Raw genomic sequence first — 11,685 nt, forward strand, 5'->3', positions numbered from 1 at the left:
GTTCTTTCGCATTGAGATTTTATATATCCAACCATAAAAGCGCATGGCAACCTCTGCTTCCCTCTGCGAAGGGCCTATCCTTTATTATTATCTTCTACCTTATGCAAGAGTCATGGTGATCTTCACCTTTTCTTTATTATTTTATCCTTTGGCAAGCTCAGCATGTTGGAAAGAACATGCTATATATATATATATATATATATATATATATATATATATATATATATATATATATAGATATATATCTAATTGGATGTAGGGGAGCATGAACCATTATTGTTGACATTACCCTTGAGGTAAAAGGTTGTGGGGCAAAACTATAAGCCCCTATCTTTCTCTGTGTCCGATTAAAACTCTGTAACCACAAGTATCGCGTGAGTGTTAGCAATTATGGAGGGCTAAATGATAGTTGAGTATGTGGACTTGCTTTTTAGCTCTGACATAGACTCTTTCCGATGTTATGATAAATTGACTGAGATTATAGTTTGTCGGAGCCCGATAAGGTTTATGATTTATACTCTTGCATTGTGAATAGATCATCACTTGAACATAAGTAATCATATGACAGAATCTATATACGTTGCTGTTATGAGAATAATCATGATGCCTTCATGTCCGTATTTTATTTTTATCGACGCCTCTACCTCTAAACACGAGGACATATTTATTGTTATCGACTTTTCGCTTGAGGACAAGCGAGGTCTAAGCTTGGGGGAGTTGATACGTCCATTCTGCATCATGCTTTTATATCGATATTTATCGCATTATGGACTGTTATTTCACTTTATGTCACAATACTTATGGCTATTCTCTCTTCTTTTACAAGGTTTACATAAGGAGGGAGAATGCCGGCAGCTGGAATTCTGGTATGGAAAAGGAGCAAATATTAGAGACCTATTTTGCGCAACTCCAAAAGTCCTGAAACTCCATGAACGTCTTAAAAGAAATAAAGAAAAATCCACGCCAAAGATGAAGGCCAGGGGCCCACACCCTGCTCACGAGGGTGGGGGCGCCCCCCCTAGGGCGCGCCCCCTACCTCGTGGGCCCCCTGGTGTCTCTTCGACACCCATCTTCTCCTATATGAGGTCTTTCGATGAGAAAAAATAAGTAGGACCTTTTTGGGACAAGACTCCGCCGCCACAAGGCAGAACCTTGGCGGATCCAATCTAGAGCTCCGGCAGAGCTGTTCTGCCGTGGAAACTTCCCTCCGGGAGGGGGAAATCATCACCATCTTCATCACCAACGCTCCTCTCATCGGGAGAGGGCAATATCCAGCAACATCTTCACCAGCACCATCTCATCTCCAAACCCTAGTTCATCTCTTGTATCCAATTCTTGTCTCAAAGTTCGGGATTGGTGCTAGTAGGTTGCTAGTAGTGTTGATTACTCCTTGTAGTTGATGCTAGTTGGTTTATTCGGTGGAAGATCATATGTTCAGATCCTATATGCATATTATTATCCCTCTGATTATGAACATGAATATGCTTTGTGAGTAATTACGTTCGTTCCTGAGGACAAGGGAGAAGTCTTGCTATGAGTAGTCATGTGGATTTGGTATTCGTTTGATATTTTGATAAGATGTATGTTGTCTAGCCTCTAGTGGTGTTATGTGAACGTCGACTACATAACACTTCACCATTATTTGGGCCTAGAGGAAGGCATTGGGAAGTAATAAGTAGATGATGGGTTGCTAGAGTGACAGAAGCTTAAACCCTAGTTTATGCGTTGCTTCGTAAGGGGCTGATTTGGATCCATATGTTTCATGCTATGGTTAGGTTTACCTTAATACTTTTGTTGTAGTTGCGGATGCTTGCAATAGAGGTTAATCATAAGTGGGATGCTTGTTCAAGTAAGAACAGCACCCAAGCACCGGTCCACCCACATATCAAATTATCAAAGTATCGAACGCGAATCATATGAACGTGATGAAAACTAGCTTGACGATATTCCCATGTGTCCTCGGGAGCGCTTTTCCTATTATAAGAGTTTGTTCCGACTTGTCCTTTGCTACAAAAGGATTGGGCCATCTTGCTGCACTTTATTTACTTTTGTTACTCATTGCTCGTTACAACTTATCCTATCACAAAACTATCTGTTACCACTTATTTCAGTACTTGCAGAGAATACCTTGTTGAAAACCGCTTATCATTTCCTTCTGCTCCTCGTTGGGTTCGACACTCTTACTTATCGAAAGGACTACGATAGATCCCCTATACTTGTGGGTCATCACTAACTAAACTAGATTAAGTTTAATCTAATTACCCTGGACCCACGCGTCAGCATTGACTGTGCTGACGTGTCCGTTGACCGGACCCACGTGTCATTGTCACTGAACAGCACTGGGTCACTGACCAGTGGACCCCACTGGTGAGGTTTGACCTGGAACGCTCCTGTTGACCTGCTGATGTTAGCATGATGTAGTGCTGACGCAGTAAATATTTTCTGGGATTTAAAATAAATCAGAAATGATTTATTTAGTTCAGAAAATATCCAAAACTTCTAAAAATCATACAAAATCAACCGTAACTCCAAATGAAATAATTTATATATGAAAAATTATCAGAAAAATATGAAGAATCTGTCTATGGAATTCTCATGCATGTTTGAACAACTTACCGCCACTGTATATGACAAATTGAATAAAATGCATTTGAAATGCCTTACATGGAGTTTGAATTTGAACCTTGGGTTCAAACCAACTTCATTTAATCTGTTGATAGCTGCATTAGCTTAAATCATAGCATATTGCCATGTCATGATCATGCATCATATTGTTGCATTGCATTGATTGTGTTCCTTCTCTGTTGCCGGTATTTGTCCCCTCTCAGTAGATGTGGTTCTGACGATGAGATCGATGACATCGATGAAGAACTATACTATCTTCAGAAGTTCCAGCCAAGCAAAACCCCCTTGTTTATTCTGATACAATCCCACTCTCTCGCTTCTGCTCTCTTTTACTGCATTAGGACAACAACAATTCAATTGTTACATGTTGCGGTAGTTGAACCCCCTTTCCTCTGCATGACCTGTCATTGCCACAGTAAATAGATGAAACCCACTAGCATGAGTAGGAGTTGTTTGAGCCCTGATGTGCCTACTCATTCATGCTTGTTTGTTATGCCTGCTACTACTTAGAATTGAGTCAGGTCTGATTCATCGAGGATGAATTGGAGGTGTGTGAACATGTCCTATTGTTGAGAGCTAAGTGTGTGAACACGATTTGGTAAAGGTATCGATGAGAGGCCATGTAGGAGTAAATGGTGGGTTGTTTCATTGAAGCCGTCCTTGGGAACTGGGTTCTGTGTTTGTGATCCATGAACAACTACTACCAAACATTGGTCCCGAAACCAATGGACCCTCTCGACTTATCAACTGCCCTTGTCCTCTGTCCAGGAATTGCAACTAGTTTCTAGTGTTTGTAGGATATGTGTTGGAGGCCGTGCGTAGTGCTGACCCTAGGGGTGGGCTATGATGTGGTAGATACACCGTGGCCGGGTATGCCGGGCGCCCGTTTGGTGTCGCGGAACCCTGTACACATCGTTTGGGGATGTGAGAGAAACCCCGGCTGGATCTCCTCATGGATGGAACCCGAATAGGCGATAAACCTGGACTAGAGACTTGTGTGGTTAGTTAGGTCGTGGCCGACTCCCTCGCCAGGCTTCCGCTTGAAGGTTGCCGAGATACACGATGTGTACATGGTGGTAAGTGGCGAGTGCGTGTGTGAAGAAGTACACCCCTGCAGGGTTATAAATGATCTATTTGAATAGCCGCGTCCACGGTAAAGGACCTCTGGGTTGCCTGTATAGTTCATAGATAACTTGAAGTGGATACTCTAAAACTCGCAAGATAAGCGTGAGTGCTATGGACGGCCTTCTCATAGGGAGACAGGAGCGGATCCATAGTGGTGTATTGTTACGGTGAATATGTGGACTCGTGTGCGCCACCTCAAAAGAATTACTTGCAGTTGTAGTTTAGGATAGCCACCGAGTCAAAGCTGGCTTGCTGCAGTTAAACTCCAGCACCCCCTTTGTTGATATTGATGCATATGTAGCTAGTTCTGATGTAAGTCTTGCTGGGTACATTTGTACTCACGTTTTCTTAATTTATGTTTTGCAGAGAGACTTTAGTCTCGCTAGTAGTTCCGTTGGACTTCGACGTTTAGCTTGATACCTCAGCTACGATCTTGTGCCCTCGGTAGGATCTGGTAGATAGTCTGGCTTCTCAGCCTTTTTCATTTGTAGATGTGTGTAGTTAGACATGTTAAGCTTCTGCATGTGCTTTGACTTGTATGCTCTGAATGTTGGGTCATGAGACCCATGTTTGTAATATCTCGCTCCTCGGAGCCTAATGAATAAATACTTTGAGTCGTAGAGTTTTGTTGTGATGCCATGTTGTATTTGCACATATCGATCATATTGTGTGTAAGTTATTTAAATGCTTGGTATGTGTGGGATCCAAAAATCTAGTTATTTATCTTTGGTAGCCTCTCTTATGGGGAAATGTAGTCTGGTGCTTCCACTAAGCCTTGGTAGTCCGCTACAGCCCGGTTTACCGACATGCTCGATGTTGATTCATGTATGCCTGTCCCTGTAAGTTAGTGCCACTTTGGGCTCACGACTAGTCATGTCGGCCCGGGTTCTCTGTCATATGGATGCTAGTGACACTATCATATACGTGAGCCAAAAGGCGCAAATGGTCCTGGGCCATGGTAAGGCGACACCCGTGGGGATACCGTGCATGAGGCCGCAAAGTGATATGAGGTGTTACAGGCTAGATCAGTGTGACTTAGAATCGGGGTCCTGACACCTGGACAGGATATTGGACCGACCCTGCCAGATTCATGGCTGCCCCGATAAACCAGCTAATCATACCAACAGAAACTACTGGGTACTTAAACAGGCCGGCAAGCTCAACGCCGAACATAGGAGGAGGAGGCCGCCAAGCGACAGGGATGACGGAAAGGTTCACCAACGAAACATCAGAGGTCAGAAGCAGTCTCCCCCGAGGATCAACTTCTCCTAGAACGGAAATAGCAACCCCACTCCGTACACCTACAAAGTTTGTACCGCGCATACATCATTACGCACTCAAGATACCATGGGCATTGGCGGAAGCACAATATGGACAAGCCTGCAAGCACTCCAGTAACTTTTTTATTATTTATTTTCTTTTTATTTCTTCCTTCGCTATCCTTTAGAAATAGGTGACGAACAGGATAAACATCAGAAACTGGCTCTATCAGAGTCCGGGTCCATACACTCACCTAAGGGGCTATTTCCATCAAGGATTCCCCCCACCAAGGACTGGCGACGCAGACGTGCGACAGGAGGTCCAAAATAACTTTTTGTAGACCGCACTCTCTATTTCTCGAGCCTGTACTATGCCTGCTCCTCCGCCTCCAACCCCGAGCATGTCAAATAGCCCGGGGGGCGGCTTATATATATATATCATAAGTAATCATTGGCATATCGCTCAGTTACCAGTAAACAATATCCGAACTAATCATCTGTATTGTTTTCCCGACAAACATAGCTCCTACGGTTATTTCACAGAAATACCTTGGCATAACCTGCCAGGGGCTCGGTGTGGGAACAAATGAGTTGCCGGTAAAAGTCTGAACAGTTCTATAGCATACTTCCGCATCGCAAGCTTGGCCTTATATGCATCAGCTCCAAATCATAGTCTTGGGTCAATAGTTGGGTTGCCTAGCTCATGTGCTTGCTACCCTACGTTCCGCTCTATCGGCTAGGGTAGTAAAGGGAGAACTACTGCGATTGTGCCCTGGCCTAAACCGAACGAGCACCTCAGTAGAGAAAGCCGAAAACTGACTGTCATGATGCGGCGTGAGCTGGTCAGCCACTTGATGACTTATTGGAATCTTTAGCGATTCTTCGTGTCACACAAGGGATCTTTTTCAAATCAAATATATAAGGCACCATACGCCGCATACATACCAGGGGCTATGTCATAGCCCCACCATAAAACTCCTATGGCTAAGTGAATGTGTTAACGCCTTATAGTCCGAGTGCCTGGTTCGCCGCATTATCACCTCCTTCATGGACCAAGACGTTGGATAAAGAGTGATTAAATGCTTTTCCAAACACCCCCGTACTTCCTACGAGGGGGCTGAAGCCGATGACTGGAAAACTTCTAGATTATATCAAAATGGTCGCACAGGAGGAATTCAAGCTTTCAAGCAAAACACAAATAGATTAACTATAAAATTGTCATTTACAATTTTCATACACGTCACTCGAACATTATGTCTTTTGAGCACTAACCCTCTATAAAGCGGGCGGCCTCTAGGACGTCTTCAAAATAATGCTCCGGTTCCGGACGGTCCTTGCCTTTGCATGGACTCTTCGCCGCAACATCAATGGCCTTCATCTTCCCCTAGAACATCTTAACTCTGGCAAAATCCATCCGTGCCGTGCACCCTCAATGCACGTTGACCGCTTCACAATGTCGATACACGGCACTGCGTCAACAAGCCTTTGCACCTAACCGAAATAGCTATTCGGAACAGGCTCGGTTGGCCACAACCGGATTACGACATCCTTCATGGCAGCGCCGGATATCCTATGAAGTATGGCCCATTGGGACATTTGTTCATTGAGCAACAGAGGACACTTTGATGCGCCAAACTGCGACCAAGAAAGCTTCTCCATTGCATATCCATCCCGCGCTTGGTAATACTGCGCCGCATCGGCAGAACTCTTCGGCAAGTCCAAGAACTCGTCCGGAGAACTCCATACTTGGTTAAGCTGGGCATAGTTCGGGTCACTGAACTTAGTTTGCAGCAGAAAGGGCTTTCCAGCCGTAATCTCCCTCGCCTGTCGAACGTCCTCACGGGCTGCTCTGCATTCCGACCGCGCTTCTCTCGCCTCTTGTAAGGCCTTCTCCAGATCAGCCGTTAAGGCTTCTCTCCTTCTCCAGAAATTCACAGCGGCCGTAGCATTCTCCAGTTCGAGCGTCATCGTGGATATCTTCTCCTCATCTTGGCGCCGTGCAGCTTGTTCAGCTTTTAATTCAGCCGATGCCTTTTTGGCAACAGCATTGCTACGCCGGGCCTGATCCTTGGCCCGGGCCAGCTCCGCTCGAAGAACTTCAACAGCGGCAACACCATCTGCAGCCAAATCTCAGCATTATGCTTATACCACAAAAATGTATGAGGATTGCCCCGAATACATACCTTCGACTCGTCCAGACGCATATTGATTAAAGCAAGATCATCCCCTGCCACATCAAGCTTCCGCTGCACATCGGCAATCTCCATAGTCCGGGAAGTGGCCAAGGGGGAAGCAGCCTGTGTTCAAAGTTCATCAAGTTAGTCCTCAAACAATCCTTTTCCGATCCTCCTTTTGCTTCCTAGTGGAAGCTAACCCGAGTATCAGGGGCTACTACCTATACACAGACGCATCTTTGCAAATGAAACATAGCCGAAAACATTATGTGACAAACTTCGAAGCCCTTTAGTAGGCTCATGAAGGCTTCATTTAATCCGCTCTTCGCGGATGAAATCTTCTCAATCACTGTACCCATCAAGGTACGTTGTTCCCCCGAGATAGATGCTTTCCACAAAATGTCCCGCAATATATCCGGAGTCTCCGGGTTTCCCGAAGCTGCTCCAGGAGCACAATCATTCTTTGAAGGAATCTGTTCACCCGTCTCCAGAATCAGTGTCGGCTGCGAACTAGTCAATCTGGGACCTTTGTTATCATCAGCCCCGGAATCCCGGATGGTCGGTGCTCCACCTTCGGGTACTGCCTCTTCTGTCCCCTGTGTAACTTGTTGGTCAAAAGGGACCCTCCGCGATGACACTTCAGAGTTATCTGCCTTGTTGGTCGAGGAGTTTGGAGGAGGCGTCTTGCTCTCCATCATCTCTGGGAGGAGACTCCTCGAAGAAGAGGATCGTCCAGAAAAACTCTGTGCCGACCTGTAAAAATGCATGAATGCGTTACGTATATCTTCGGTAACAGCAACGGAGTGGGACGCTATCAAATTACTCCAGATTCTCTTACGGTTTGGCCGAGGGCTTGTCCCCTTGTTGGAGCTATTTAACGGCGTCACTTTCCAAACCCAGGGCGCTCGACGGTGGCATCTTGCCCTCATTGGAAGACCGCCCCTCCCAATCTTCGGAGGCGGCCCTTTTTCTCATGCCTGTAGTAGGGATACTGGGTCCTTTTTCGCCTCCGTCTTTGGGTGGAGAAAGGTATATTTGTCCGGACTCAGTGTCCGACTTACCTCCGGAACCAAGGTCATCTTGGGCCTTCTCGCCCTCCCCTGCCGGTGCCTGGTATGCCGCCGAGGCCAACATCCTTGTTAACACAGGAGTAGTTGAGTCTTCGGGAAGGGGAGCCGGGCACCTAATCAGTTCCACCTTCTTTATCCAGCCCTGAAAAAGGATGATACTATTGGTATCTTGCCACTAGGTATCTGACTATAAGGTATTCGGTAAACGGGTACTTACCGGGGTATCCGGATGATTACAGTCTAGGCCGACATCTCCGGTGGTGTCTGGCCATTGCCTTTGTTTCCCCTAGAATAATCTCCACATTCCTTCGTGCGTTGTGCCGAAGAAGTGCTGAAGAGTCCGCAGCCCTTCTGGATTGAACTCCCATAGGCAGAGAGGCTGTCGCTGGCACGGCAGGGTCCGACGAACTAGCATTACTTGAGCGACATTGGCTATGTCGATGTCCCTCTCAATGAGGCTTCGGATGCGACTTTGCGGAGTTCACACATCATTAGTTGATCCCCAATCCAGCTCCTTGTTAATCCACAATGCAAGCTGAGTTGGGGGGCTGGATCGGAATGCGGGCGCAGTTACCCACTTGGAGCTGCGAGGCTCGGTGATATAGAACCACCCCTGCTGCCACAGATCGGAAGATTTGGCGAAGGATCCTTTCAGCCAAACGACGCTAATAAGCTTGCTCACTGTAGCGCCGCCGCACTCGGCCTGCTCCCCTTCTACCACTTGCGACTTCACATTGAAGGTCTTGAGCCACAAGCCGGAGTGTGGAGGAGTTCGGTGGAGGGCTTCGCACGTGACGATAAATGCCGAGATAAGAAGAATAGAGACCGGGGCCAAATCGGGAAAGTCTAGACCGTAATAGAACATAAGCCCTCGGAATAAGGGGTTAAGTGCAAACCCCAACCCGCGGAGGAAGTGAAACACGAACACGACCCTCTCGCCGGATCTGGGGTTGGAAATAACCTGCCCCTCGGCAGGAAGCCGATGATGGATTTCGGCAGTCAGGTACCTCGTCGCTCGAAGCTTTGCAATATCTTCCTCCACAACAGAAGAAGCAACCCACCAGCATTGATGGCTGGATCCGGACATGATTGGGTCTGGTGGCAACCGAAACCCGGGTGTTGGAACTCGAAGTTGCAAGGGTCGAGTAAGAGGCAAGCATAGAAGAAAAAGACGGGTCTGTACCCCTATATAAAGGCTACAAATATCAAACGTCTCCTCTTGGGCCTCAAAAACTTGCTTATTTCCAAGGAGTTGTATCCCAGCGACGGTTGGGTTACCCACGTCCGGGTTGACAGGAATCCCTTAAAAAAAGTGGAGGCATGATCTCCGCTTGGATAAGACGCGCCAATAAAGCCACGTCTTGGGACATGGGGCGACGGGCCGGCTAAAACGGTTCGCAAGTAGTGGCCAGGCAGGTGTGGTGTCATATTACCAAAAAGTGGTCGATGGGTTGAACTCGTAAAATATTCCTCTGCGGTTGTGTATACCAGTCCGGATACAATCATCACATCTGAAGATCAATTGGGAGTTCGGAAGGGGGAACCCGCCTTGCAATGCCGAAAACAATCTGCACGTCAGACTCCTCGTCATTGAAGTCAGGTTCAGGGGCTACTAAGGGAGTCCTGGACTAAGGGGTCCTCGGGCGTCCGGCCTGTTATCCATGGGATGGACTAATGGCCTGTGAAGACATGAAGGCCGAAGACCGTACCCGTGTCTGGATTGGATTCTACTTGGCGTGGCGGGGCAAGCTTGGCGACCGGCTAGGAAGATTCCTTCTTATGTAACCGACTCTATGTAACCCTAGATTCCCCCTAGTATCTATATAAGACAGAGGGGTTAGTCCGGAAAGGATATACTCATTACCATAGTCATATAGGCTAGGCTTCTAGGGTTTAGCCATTATGATCATGTGATAGATCAACTCTTGTAACACTCATATTCATCAAGATCAATCAAGCAGGACGTAGGGTATTACCTCCATAGAGAGGAACCGAACCTGGGTAAACATCGTGTCCCCCGTCTCCTGTTACCATCGATCCTAGATGCACAGTTCGGGACCCCCTACCCAAGATCCGCCGGTTTTGACACCGACAGAGAAGCGGAAAACCCTATTCCTACTTTTGTGTATATTTGAGTGTTCTTGTGTTCTTGAACTAGCTGTGGTGTCTGTCTAGTCCAAAAGATCCGAATCCCTCTCCAGTACGCCTCGGGCCTCCTTTTATAGACAAAAGGGGTCTCCACAGAGGCACACAGGAGGTGCAAAGGTGTATAGTGGCTGAGTATATCCTCTAGCATCGTTGAACAAACGGATTTAATGCGCTGCCGGCGTGCCCCTCTTGCTTTATTGGGGACGGCAAAGAAGCTCGTCCCAGCTATCGTCGCTTCTCCTGGCTCCGATGCGCGTTCAAGCTGACGAGGCATTGTAGCGCCACGTTGGTTGGCTGCTGGGCTGGCGCAGTGTTGGAGCTTTCACGAAGATCTGCATGCCACCACGCAGGTGCTTGCTGAGTTGGTGTGGAGGCCGCGCGCTGCCACGCAGATGCCTGCTCAGCTGGTCGAGCTAGCAGCTATGTGGGAGCGGCGGTGGAGTCTTGGCAGGCGTGGGCCTGGCGGCGGCCCCGCAGGTGTCTTCGGCAAGGGCCTTGCTGGGGGCCCTGTCGGAGTAATGGGCCACGGGTAGGCCAACCCGAGTCCCATAACCTTTCAAGACATCGGGGCAGGCTGCGCCCCTCAAGACTCCGGGATGAAGAGCCGCCTCCTGAGGAGTCGACGGCAGGGCGGCCGACTGCCCGCTCACGGCCGAGTCCTAGGGATGACTTCCAGAGAAGCCGGCTTTGGGGAGTCGGCCGGCGACTCCAACAAATCATGACCTCATCGAAGGGGACGGGGCAGAGGCGTGGCTACAGTGAAGCCCACTCCCGCCCCTTACCAAGGGCAGGCACGGCCACAGCACGCCGTACCCGGGAAGATCTCCGAGCGGCGTGGCACTGTTGCTCGGCCAGCCCTGACATCAGCACCACAGTACCAAGTCCTGCACCCACGACGGCTTGTCTGTACGGCCCGGAGGCAGCAGGGCCCACCAGTCAGCGAGACCTCGGGAGACGGCGGGAGAACCGCCAGTTGGATCCATCGGGAGTCGGCTTAGGGGAGTCGGCAGAGCCCTCCCCCGGGGCCCACATGCCATTAATCAAGATGAGATGGGGAGTGGCCTCAGTGATCGCCCGCCAGGCGGCGGGGCTGTTGCCACGACCCCTTGACCAAGCCTGCGTCATCAGAAGCACGGCTACAGTAATCAGCAGCCGGCAAGACCCGCCCACGACGGACGCGGCCTGTCGGCTCCGTACCAGACTAGTCGACGGGGCCCACCAGTCGGTGGGCCCCAGCAGTCGGCGGAGAAGTCGGAGGTCGGAGGCACTAACGGATGGGCCCGT

The sequence above is a fragment of the Triticum dicoccoides genome, chromosome 7A, assembly GCF_002162155.2.
Source record: "Triticum dicoccoides isolate Atlit2015 ecotype Zavitan chromosome 7A, WEW_v2.0, whole genome shotgun sequence".
Lineage (NCBI taxonomy): Eukaryota > Viridiplantae > Streptophyta > Magnoliopsida > Poales > Poaceae > Triticum > Triticum dicoccoides.